Source organism: Sylvia atricapilla, chromosome 1 (genome assembly GCF_009819655.1).
Source record: "Sylvia atricapilla isolate bSylAtr1 chromosome 1, bSylAtr1.pri, whole genome shotgun sequence".
NCBI lineage: Eukaryota > Metazoa > Chordata > Aves > Passeriformes > Sylviidae > Sylvia > Sylvia atricapilla.
Window position 1 is genome coordinate 44,175,976 of NC_089140.1, and position 12,286 is coordinate 44,188,261.

The window sequence follows — 12,286 nt, forward strand, 5'->3', positions numbered from 1 at the left end:
AAAGAGAAGCAAAGGGAGTGTGCTCTTTATCTGTGTGCCACCCATATAGATGTATATAAAAGACTCTGTTTCATTTAAACTACACAGTCCAGAGTCTGTCTTGGCTCTCCCACATCGTTGCTGGTGCAGTGGAACCAGCACCAAACCAGATAAAGTTCTTGATACCTACTTGCCCATACAAGAAATGCAGCAGTTCTGATTAGTGATATCTCCTAAACCTGATGTGCTCTGCTGGAAGTCATTCTCAGAAGCTGACCTGATATTTAGCAGAATATTCTTCCAAGCTCCTCAACCACTTTTCTAAAATGTTGTATTTGCTTCTAGATGTTTTCCAGAGCTTTGCTGGTTCTTTTTATGTTGCCTACTCCCAGCTTTATACCTACTGCCAGTTATTTGTCCACCTATTCAAAACAGAATGCAAACAAATGCAAAAAGTGCTTCCAAAGCTTTCTCCCCACAGTCACAGAAGATTTCTGATGATGAACAGCAGCCTGTTGTTCAATCTAGCTACAATGGTATGTTAATCCACTGAGGGTGACCAGGGAAACTGGGAGTTAGCTACCCTCATAAAATATCTCAAGTGCTAGCAGAAGCAAAGCCCTTCTAGTCATTATGTAACATCAATAAACTCTTGCAAAAAATTTAAAGAAAAAAATGTAGCACATATAACAAAAACATCAGACAGATGGAAGGAACACCTTCTGTGGACACATACTCAGAGACCATCATGAAATACTCATCTACTATGCACAGGACAGTAAGCAATTTATTGCACCAAGCAGCACTTTAGTTGATTGAGTTGGCTACCTCTATCTACACCGTTAAAAGACTTTTCCCAGCAAAGGCTTTCCTTTTGATGGGATGACTGACATTGCTTTTCCTGGCTAGTAAAATTAAAAATAGTTCTCATCTAGCCCATCATGGTTTATGAAGAAGTTAATCAATAAATTTTATCAGAGTAAAAATACAGGAAAGCAACATGCATGGATCAGGACAATGTGGGTTCCTTTCTAGTGTAGCTTCCAACAAGGAAAGATCTTTAATATCTTCTATTGCTAAGAAATGAGGAAATACGGAAAATTCTAAGGAAGCATTGGTCAGCTATGGACCTAGTTGGAAACAGCATGTTTTTCTCTAAAGAAATTGATGTTTACATAAACATCAATAATTCAATAATTAACATCAATCATTAAATATTTCTGAAAGTAGCTCGTTATTACATAATAAAAAAGAGGAACAATCCATTCTAATTGACTATTTTTGCGTGAGAAGTAGAATTCCACACAGACATTTTGAAAATTTGTAAAATAAAATCCATTGCAGTGAAATTATACGGGATTTGATTTACCATTATTTGTGTTTGATGACCCTGAGATTACTTTTGGAAGTCACCCAGTTGCCTAAAGATCAGTGGAAAATAAACACTCATTTTCAGCAGATGCTCCTGGCACTGCTGCACGAATCAGCAAAGTGTGCCAAGAAAAGTAAGCCTGAAGGTTGCTTCCAAACAGTGTAAGACATCCCACTGCATTTCACAAGTCATGTGCCTGCAATATGCATAGCCTTATCACCTGCATTTCTGAGGGCACTAAAATGCTTTTGAGCTATTCAAAAAACATACATTAGACAAAGGTTAATCACCAAAACTTAAGGCCACTTAGTCATTCTTATGTGTGAAGGATGATGGAGACATGTCACTGACCACGTACTACATATATTTCCTCAAGACTCTTGAAAATTCGATGCTTTGATCTTCAGCTTAAGCTGATGTTTAGGACACTAACAAAAGTCACAGGCACTTTGGCGAGAACTGATGACAAACTGCTTGCTCACAAGTTTAATTTAAAATTGTTTACTTACCAAAGCAATGTGGAAAAAGAAGCAAAGGAAGTTTTTCAAGTTTGCACTTTAAGTGCAAAACAAGCATAGCCTATTTCAGGCAGTGGGAAAGAAATATCCTTTCAGAGAATCATATGCGTAATGGGAGGGATAAAATCTGAAAAGAGGAAACAGGCTGCTTGCAGAAGGGGCCGGGTGCTGGAAGTGTTAGGAACCCCGTCCCCCTGTACCACCCCCACCCTGTCTCAGGAAGGAACCTCTTGTTCTAGTTTCACACCCGCTTTCTCCCCATATCGTTCTTTATGTGGACATACCAATCTCTCCCTATGTCTTTCACAGAGTCACAGAATCAATTAGGTTAAAAAAGACCTCTGAGATCGAGTCCAACCCATGACCAAACAAACACCACCACGTCAACCAGACCATGACACTGAGTGCCATGTCCAGTCTTTCCTGTAATACCTCCAGGGATGGTGACTCCACCACCCCCTTGGGCAGCCTACGTCTAATCACCCTTTCTGCGAAGAAATTCCTCTTAACGTCCACCCTAAACCTCCCCTGGCACAGTTTGAGATCATGTCCTTTAGGCACAGTTTGAGATTATGGCCTTCAGCCCTTCAGGTTAGAGACGAGGATTTTCTTCCACAACTGCCAAGAGCAGAGGGGAAATCTGCTGCACAGCAGATTCATCATGCCTGACTCCCACATTTGCCTCAGTTGTCCGTGCAAAGAGCCTGATGAACTGATGTGCAAATGAGGAAAAATAAAATAAAAAAGGAAACCCATATAGAATAGATCTAAAAGCGACACTCAGTCCAATATTAAAAAGTATTAAAACAAACAAAAAAATTATTAAACATTATTTTTTCAGTGGTGCCCTGCAACAGGCCGAGAAGCAATGGCCATAAACCAGAACAGAGGGAAGCTTCACCTCAGCGTGAGGCAGAACTTTACATTACGGGAGGCAGGGCACTGAACAGGCTGCCCAGGGAGGTTGTGGAGTCTCCCTCTCTGGAGACATTCCAAACCCACCTGGACGCGTCCCTGTGTCACCTGCTCGAGGTGACTCTGCCTTGTCAGGGGCTTGGATCAGGCGTCTCCGGAGTCCAGCCCAACCCTGACAACTCTTTGACTCTGTAAAAAGCGACCCTGCGTGAGTGCACCAGAAGCACCAGCCTCCCCGAGAGGAACGCTGCAGCCGTGGCCGAAAGCGGCGATTTCCCGCCCAGAGCCGCTCCGAACCCCTCAGCCCTGCCCGCGGCGCTCCGTCCCGCCGCCTCCGGGCACCCCGGCGCCGCAGGCGGACACCGCCCCGGCTGTGGGGCGGCCCCTCCGCGGCCTCACGGGACTTGTAGTCGGGCGGGGAGCGCCGGAGCCTCGCCCCGGGCCGCCTCAGCGCGACATGGCGGCCGCGGCCGCGCAGGTACCGAGCGAGCGCTCCCGCACAGCCCTGAGGGAGCGCGGCGGGGCCGGGGGCGGGGAGGCGGCGGGCGGAGGGAGCTGGCGGGGAGAGGGGGAAGTGACTTCGGCGGCTTCCACTTGTTGCCTCGCCGAGCTCGGCTTCGAGGGGAGGAGCCCCGCGGGGAGAGTTGCCGGGCGCCTTGGGGGGTGCCCGGGTTAGCTGAGCGGCGGGGCGAGCGCGGGCATGGCCGGGGCACATCGGCCCGCCCTGGGCTGGATGCTGGCTGTCATCGCCTGAGAGCCCCCCCGAACGGGGAGTCCCGGTCCCTCAGGGCCACCTCCTAGACCCGGTCCCCTGAAGTGTCGTCATGTACCCCGGTGAACGCTGACTTTCGGCCGACATCAGCGCTGCCCTCTGTTTTCTGCCCTCCTGCAGCTGCAGGGGGAGCGGAGTCACCCTGCTGGAAACCAAACACCCGCCCGTGCCCGTGCCCTCACCCCGCTGTAAAGTGCTGACAGGCAAATATTTGCCGCGGCCCTAATCCCACTTTGCCCTTGTGTCGGCAAATCTCCGGCGGATGGATAGGGAGAGAGTTTTGCTGGCACACGGGACGGCTGGGGCTGTCTCCAGAGCAGATGCCGGGTTTGCAGCCGGCCCTCCTCCTCCGGCTTATGTTGATCCTGGTAATCCAGAGTGAGCGAGGGGAAGGAAAAAACCCAAGGTTTTAGTGAAATGGTTGTCTGCCGCCTTTGGACACTGGATTCCACTCGGGCAGAGGTGCTGCGGTGGTGAGTCGGGTGTGGAGGGGCTGTGCCGTGTTCTGGAAGCTGGTGAATCCCCTGCTGCTGCAGCTGCCCCGGCACAGGGCCCTGCTTTCTGTCCGGGTCACTGCATCCAGCCTGCTGCTGGTTTTCACAAGCTCGGTTTGGCACACAGAGTTGGTCAGCTGTAGATTTCACTCTCCTGGTTCTGCCTGACACTTTGAAACCAAGCGTCAAGTTTTAAATTTCAAGTTGAAACGGAGGGAGAAGTACCAGGTCTTTGTCACTTTAATGCTGAAGCGTGAAAGTGGGTGATTTTATCCAGCTCTGACTTTGTATGCTCGTGAAGGCGAGCTAGGATGAAACTTTCAGGTTAAACCATGTTCTCTGTCTTGTTAGTAACATGGCAGTGTGTTCCCTCTTACTGCCATGCCGCAGTATTTTATGTTTTCCAGATTTTATGGTGTGCAGGGCAGTTTCTTGGAGTCTTCCAATGGTCCTCATGGGAGTGCTTGAATTTAAAAAATGTTCTAGACTTTCCAAATAGTGTTTCCCAACATTCACATTTAGGAGACTGCCCTGCAGTTAAAAAGCTGTATCTTAAGATACTGTGGTGCAAAACAAGTGATAGCAGTTTTGCTCTCCTTGTTGTACTGCATTTATATATGTCTATAGTATATATATATATATATTTGACAGCATTTGTTGTAAACGTAGTTTCACTACTACTTTTCAAGAACCTGTTAGTTATGGAGCCTGATTTTCCTGTATAAAGGAGTCTCTTATGTACACCATTTGATAACAGTGAAAGAGTGTATTATGTTTGCAGTCTCTCCACTGCTAGCGGGTTACATAAAAGGAATAGGAATTTGTCGCAATATCCTGGAGGCTAGGTTCCTCTAAGACTTGTTTGGTGGGTGATCAAGACCTAAAGAAACAACTAGGGAGAGAAAACTAGTCAAGATGTAAAAAAAAGTATGTAAAATTACAGAAATTATGTGGTGGAACCAAGGAAAAAAGTTCTGAAATTGTTTTTAACTGTGATTGTTATTTGTTTTTCTTAGCTGATCAGATGTAAAAATTAACAATTGTTTATTTGTCAGGTAAATACCCAACCCTTCTACTAATCTTTACATGTTCTTAAGATTATTAAACTTAAGGGAACTGTAAAAGCCCTAAGTGTTTTTACTGTTTTAAATTATATTTTAATTTATTTATTTGTATTACTGTGTGTTTATTTGTTTGGTTTTGCCAGTGCAAGGACACTTTGGCAGCTTTTGTCTAATTCATATTTTGATGTAGTAATTCCATTTTGTCCATGGAGAGGTGGCTGTTTGTCCAAAAATTCTATAATAATTTAAAATCCTTTGTCCAAATGTATTCTGAAGAAGGTTTTACAGTTTGTAACACTGGTAGGAGGAACAGAACTTTCTATGCAAAGTGCCTGGATCTCAGTGCAAACACAGGATCTTGAGTTGTGTGCCTTTCCTTTGGTTTAATACTTTTGCCCACGCTGGTATTCTGTGTTGGTTGGTGTTATAGTGACCTCAGCAGATATTTACAAACAGTTAACCCCTGAATGAGTCCTGCTGGGAAGAAGGGTGAAGACAGGAAAGGTCTTGCTACTGCTACAAGCCAGTTTAGGTTTCGAAAGTGAACCGGTTGGATCAGGATATCCCAAATAACTGGGCTCTTGCCAAGCCTGCGTCATCTGTGAGCCTGTCTCCTCCCAGCCACCCAGCAGGACAGTCTCATACAGGCCTCTCCTCCAAATGCTTCTAAATCTTTGGGATTTGTAACTCTGAAATTTCCTTTTCCCACCCCCCTCAAAAAAAGGATGACCTTCACTGGAAAACTCACAAGAAAAGAGGGAGAGAGGAAATACTCCGTGCTTCCTACTACAGAGGAAGTAAAACAAGACTTCTTTTTGTTGACTCTGGGCAGCATGACTCACTCAGTGACCTGTCAGTTTGGGTTGTCTCAGCATGGTTTTTGCTTGCCTCGCCCTCTGTTTGGTCTACATGTGTGGGGTTAAAACCTGTAATTTTCAGTGTTGTATATTGGTATTTCACTGGGAACTGCATATAGGCCAGGAGTTATTCTGGGGAGCTGCTGGCTGGAGGGAAGATTATGTGAGGTGCTACAAGTGGGCAAGACTCAAGACCCATCTGCCAGACTTCCCAAAACCATTAGCTGGAGGAAGCCTTTTCAAAGTACTTCTGAAACCTCAGCTTGGAGGGACACAGTGCAACGGTAGATACAGAGGTAAAAAAATGCTGCTAAGGGAAGATCCCACTTAAAGCCAATTTAAATGGGCTTTACAGTTTAAAGGTGTAATGGTTGCTGCTTTTAACTATTCCGAAGTTTCAGATGTGGTTGACATATACTTTAGTCAGGCCAAGCTTGCTGAGGAAGTTAACAAGGCTCAAGACCAAATTTGGAGACCTGAAAAACACGAGATTTTTTTAAGTCTCCAAGCTGGTACAATGAGCGAGTTGAGTGTCATGAATCACCAAATGCTCCTCTGCAGCTGGAAGTCCTCTGGTGTTTCTATTTCTGTAGGTGTCTCCATGGTGTTCCTCAGAGTAGCACCTGAGTGTCATGTGCCTGGCTTGAAGAATGTGTAAGACATTTAAATAGTTGTGTGAGTTATAGAGAGAAAGGGCAGATTTTGTGACAGGGAGGAACACAGGGAGAATTGTTTAGGAGAATGAGAGCATGAAGGCGGGAAAACTTTTTTCACTTTTGGATGAATTCTGTCTTTCCAGCTCACCATGCAGGCATTGAGACAGCAGGGGTACCTTCTCCCAGGAGGAGGGAAATAGGGAGGGATGGGAGCAGCCGTGGAGAAGCAGGTCACTGGGAGAGTTATGGTCGGGTTAATTGATAGATGGTGGTAAACAAAGTATGGCATTCCTGACATGGGGTGAGGTCTAGCGTGTCCTAAGAGAAGAGGGCAGAGAAGGTTGTTAAAAGTGATACTTGTGAAATTCCTGTTATCAGAAGAGAGCTCTTCTCTTTGTAAACTGACTGCTTCCTCAAACAGGGAAGTTCTGTCATCATGAGATAGACCTGAGACAAGGTTGTCTTTGTGAGATATGTACTGGCCCATCCCTGTGGTGTTGTTGGCAAAAAAATGGTCTTTGAGTTCATGTTGTTCAACAGCTATTGATGTGAAGAAATATCAGAGACAAAACAGTATTCTCCAAGCCAGGAATCTGTGTCCCAGGTCTGATAGATCTGTCCTGTTTGGCAAAGTACAGTGTAAGATTTTAAAAGGTTTCAAGCCAGGTGTTAGAGTGGAGATCCAGTTTGGTAGGTGCAGCATTAAAAAAATTTGTTAGGGTGCCAGCTTTGTTCACTCAAGGTTAAAAATTAACTCTGTCTCATGCAGTTTTTACTGTGTCGCTGTATCCTCTTGTCTGTTGCCTAGTTTTGATCTTTTTCTAAGAAGAGGTTGCAAATACAAGGAAAAGGAGTGGAATGTAGGTCAGTTGTCCATAGAATAGGGAAGATTCTACAAAACAAATTCAAAACTTTACTGATTCTTTTGTGTCAGTCTCTTCTGTCAGGTATGGGATACAAGCAGTATTTTATGAATGTCATTTGCTTGTGTTCTTATGCTGTAAAATGCAAATATTCCTAAAGCACAGGAAAAAAGCCACAAAATGGCTTTATTGTAAGGAGTCCTTAACTATAAAAATACTCCTTCTTTGCCAAGCATTTGTGAAATGTGAATATTTTTATGCACTTCATCCAGTTACTCTCTTTGGGTATGTTATGATACTCTGAGAATTTGTTTCTCTGGACAAAAAATATTGGGGTTTTTTTCTGTGTTTTCTGCGAGATGTCTTTTATTAGCTAATGGTTTATATTCCCAAATCATGTTTTTGTCACTGAAATGCTTGTTGGCATAGAAAATGAAGGGGAATGATTAATTTAAAAAGAAAATTCCACTTCTCGGAATGGAAACCCTAGTGATGTTTCAGGCTGTGCCTGCCTTTTGCTTTTAATCCTCCTATTTAATATAGTCCAGTGTGTGTTTTTATCAGTCCCGTATCTTTGTATGCAGCGTTAAAGCACAAAGGGTTGAGTTGCTCTGTGAAAAGCATGTGTGTGCATGACAGAAGAATCATGCTGTCTTTTTTGTACCTCAGACCCTTACTTCCAGCTTTATGGATGTGCAACTCTATGTGCCTGCATGGTAAATAAAATGAGAAAAGCTGTATCACAGCTGCTGTGAATTTCACTGGGGCTCTATGTTTGCTGCAACAGCAAAGTACAAAGTAGTTTTTTTCAGTTAATTACTGGAATGAAATTATTTAACTAAATCAGTGCTGTTACAGTCCTGAGAGTTAGGGACTTTCGCAGTTCTTCCTTCATCTTTGCCACGAGGTTTGTATTCAGTGTCTTTTGTCAGTGTGTCTTGTAGCCAGCTGGAGATGACCAGGTAGGTTGTTTGGGGTTTTTTTCCCCATAGTGTGCCTTGCAGTTATCAGTCAGCATCTGCTTTTATAGAATATATCATGTTCACTCTACCCAAAGGAATAACACAGCTAAAGTTGTGATTCACAAAAGTAGGATTTGTCTCAGTATACTCACTTGCCTGTTTTATAGAGGATGTTAGAAAAGGCATAGGATTTGGGGCATCAAATAATTAAAAGTCTTGTGATACCATTTGGGGCCATGTGATGAAGTGCCCTTGTTTGGAATGACTAGACCAGAGTAATCATATTAACAAGAAATATTTTCATAAGCAATAGAAAGTAGTGTATCTTGATTTCCAATGAATAGTTTTTGAAAATCTGGTTTACTGTTTATCTGAATTACACCAAGTCTGCAGTGTGAGCTCTGTTCTTACTGCACACTGAAAACACACTTGGGTGGGGAGTGGATTCTCTGATTTCAGGCTATAATGGAGGTCTCACTGTAGCATTTTTAACAATGCTCAGATGCTCTGCTCATGGACATCCTCCCTGTTTCCTGTTTTCATTGCACGTGGAGAAGTGTAATATTTTGAAGGTGGCTACCTTCTGTCAAGGTTGGCTAAAACTGACCAATTGATAAAATCATAAAAAGCTAGCTGCTGGAGATGCAGACATGATGTAGAAGATGAAGATAAATTTTATAGAATCAGAGTAAATGTAGGTCATTGTAGCTACTTCACTAACCAGTTTAATTACAGTCATACTTCGTTGCCTGTTTTATATGTGTCTCACTCCCCTTCAGGTAAATCTTTCCTTTTCCAGTATGTGGGCTATTTCCTTTCTGCTTCTTTTTTTAATCACCAGGATATCCTCCTCTGTAAAGAAGATTGCCACCCCCACACTAGCGGCAGAAACCACCTTCAGAGATCAGCAGGCACGGCCCAGGACTGCGAGGAGGGATTGGTGGCATGCCCTGTCTTGCCTCCTCTGTGCCAGGTCCTTAGGGTAGCTGCACTGGTGTTATTGCAGCTCAGCAGTTCTGGGCAAGTTAATGCCACCAGCCTTAGTCCAGTGCTGTTATATAAGAAGTAACAATGCATCACCTAAAAAGCTCTCGACCCACAGAAGGTCACTCGTGTCTGAGGAATGTATCATGCTGCTTTCACAAAGCAAATATTTACAGGTGTGCATTGTAGGATAGGAAATGCTGGAGGAACAGAGAATTCTGGAGGAATTAAAGATTTTGGGCAAAATGTTCTGTAATCAGGAAGGACTGCATCAGGTGTTTACAGAAGCTCTTCCTGTTTTGAAATTGTGGGAAACCAGTTAAGATATGTTATCAGCTTTCTTTGCCATAGGAAGTGAGAGCTCTGAACCTTTCTATGGGATGGACTGCATTTTCTAAGAACACCTCTGGAAGGACCATGCAGGCGAGAAGAACCTCTCTCCCCATTTTGCTGAGGAGAAGGCAAGTAGGAAAAGGAGAAGAAGTAGAATAAGGAGAAGAAGAGGAGAAGGCAGCACATTTGCCCTATGCAAAAATATATATATATACCTAATACCTAAAGCCCGTGTCAGATGATCACCTCTGGGAAGAGAAGGGCATAAATGCATATCTCGTCTGTGGGAGCTAATGCAAGGAAGGGGAAAACTGTGAGACCTTGCTCCAGGTATTGAGAAAAGAGGTGTCAGGGAGCAGGCAGAGGAGTGGGCTGTGCAGCTTCATGCCTCCAGCTGAGTTGTAGTTTCTTTTCAGGGTTCTCACATTCTACCTAGGAAATCTGAAGAGGAATAAAGTTGTGTATCTTAGGCTGCTTTGGCACAATAAGATCAACCCAGTGGGAGCACAGAGCCTTCTCTTGCACTGGCCCCTGACCTGTTGTGCACCCAGTAGTCCTTTATTTGTGGCCTCTGGGCATACACGCTGATTTAAACAGTGCTAATGGGGCTGGGGAAACTCTGAACTGACTTAGTCCTCTTCTAGGGAATTCTAGGGTGCTTGTGCACCCTGCTGAGAATTACCACTTGACAAGGTCTCCTGCTGTGCCTGGCTGCCATAGGATGCCCAGTGTCCCACTTCCCTACTGGTTATTGCAAAATAAAGGCTCAGTTCCCAACTTCCTCCTCTCCTAGGCTCACTGTAGATGCCTGCAGTTGGCCTAGTCACTGTTTTCCTTGCATGCCTCTTGCAAAGCCTTTGTGTCTCTGGAGCCTTAAATGGGAGCTTATTCTGACCTTTGGAAAGCACAGGCAGGATTCCCTTGTTGGTCCTTGCTCTTTTCCCTCTTTGAGTGAGGAAAAGCAGTTGTTTTGGCCACACTTCCTGGCTTCCATTGCCCACATGGCAAAATCTTCTCACTTTTAAGCTCCTTTCTGTAACAGTTGCCAAAGTGAACAGATACAGCTGATATTTCTGCCTGCTTAGAAAAGGAAACCTTGACTCTCTGAGTTTGTTACTCTTGCTTTTTTCAGTAGTACCCAAACTCAGCAAGGGCCAAGACGTGTAGTACTTTGTATGGTCTCTGCGTAGCATGGAGATAGGAATCTTGGGCATGTCACATTGTTGATTTAAGGTAAAAAATTGTGTTTGGCACTGCAGGTCAGGTGGTCTGTGCTGTTCTGGTCTTCTGTCCTTGAAGCAACTGGTTGTGGTGGGGATTTTGCAGGCTAAGGTCTTTCCCCAGACAGAACATGGTTCACATGACACATGTGTCATAACATAACAACTAAAATCAAAACATGGAAATGGAAGCTAGCATGTGACAAAGCACAGGTATGCAGAGAAACACACAAGTAAGCCTCATTTCAGCCTTCTCTTTATACTTAATGTGCTTCTGTCTCTATGGCTTTGTTAATGTTTGCTTTGTTTCAAACAGAAAAGAGTATAGGATCACATCGGGATCACTTCCTAGCAGTGCCTTAATACATAGGGTAGGAAGGATGACCTATTTGATTAATTCAGACACCTACTTCAGCCATGCCAATTTAGCTCTTTTGGGAGTGAAAGAAATGGAAAGAGAAAGGAGATACAATAATGTGGCCTAATACATTAGATTCAAAAGTTTGTAAGATTTTAATTACAACTAATTTCATTGTCGTTCAGCTTGAATTAAAACAAAAGCACTGATATGTAACACAAATTTTTCTGAAGATTCAATACTTTGGATGTTGCCTTTGCTTGAAACTTTGGCTGTACCTCTGCAGACAGAATTCTGAACAACCTTTGAACAGGATGCTTAGGAAGTTCCCTATATAGTTTCTATGTGGCTTTTTTCTTTGAGTGATTGTTCCCAGGTTAGCATTTGAAAGATTGCATCCCCAGGCATAGTTGTTTTAGTAAAGGTGTTTGAGGCTTTTAATTAATTTTACCTTAAGAAAGATTTTTTGTGAGTGCCAAGTATAACTCATCCTAAGCAAAGAAGGTGGTGCAAGGTATATTGATCCAGCCAGGGATGCTGTAACAGAGTTTAAAATAAAGTGGTGTCATCTTACATGTGTAGGGAACAGTGGGTTCTGAGAAGGGGTTGAGAGGTGTTACTTGTGCTAAAATCACACTCCAGTACTAAAGATTTTAATAGGTCTTGCACATTAAAAATATGCTCCGATATCAGAGTCAAGAATGCAGCATTTTTGACTCCTTGGCCTGTGCCTACTTTGTGTCTTGAGTGTCTTTCTGAAATGGAGAAGTTGTCTTATCTTTTTACTCTGCAGCCTGTAGGGAAGATCTGGCAGAGGGTTTGTGGAGGGAAAATCACATGTCATTGGAACCTCCCTCAGAGTCACAAGATAGATTGAGTGAAATGCCAGCCAGAGCTGAGCTGTACCACCAACTGTGTTGTAACTCCAGTCAGAGAAAA

At 43.8% G+C, this 12,286-nt stretch overlaps 1 protein-coding gene across 2 annotated transcripts in view; it reads left to right on the forward strand.

Moving 5' to 3' along the window:
* Positions 1-3,114: 3,114 nt before the first annotated feature.
* FYCO1 (FYVE and coiled-coil domain autophagy adaptor 1) overlaps positions 3,115-12,286 on the forward strand; it is a 41,711-nt gene continuing 32,539 nt past the window's right edge. The window contains exon 1 of one of the 2 annotated variants that reach the window (XM_066321041.1): positions 3,115-3,262. The gene's annotated coding sequence lies outside the window, so the exon portion shown is untranslated. The remainder of the gene's footprint in view (positions 3,263-12,286) is intronic. The other variant, XM_066321050.1, reaches the window with a different exon arrangement.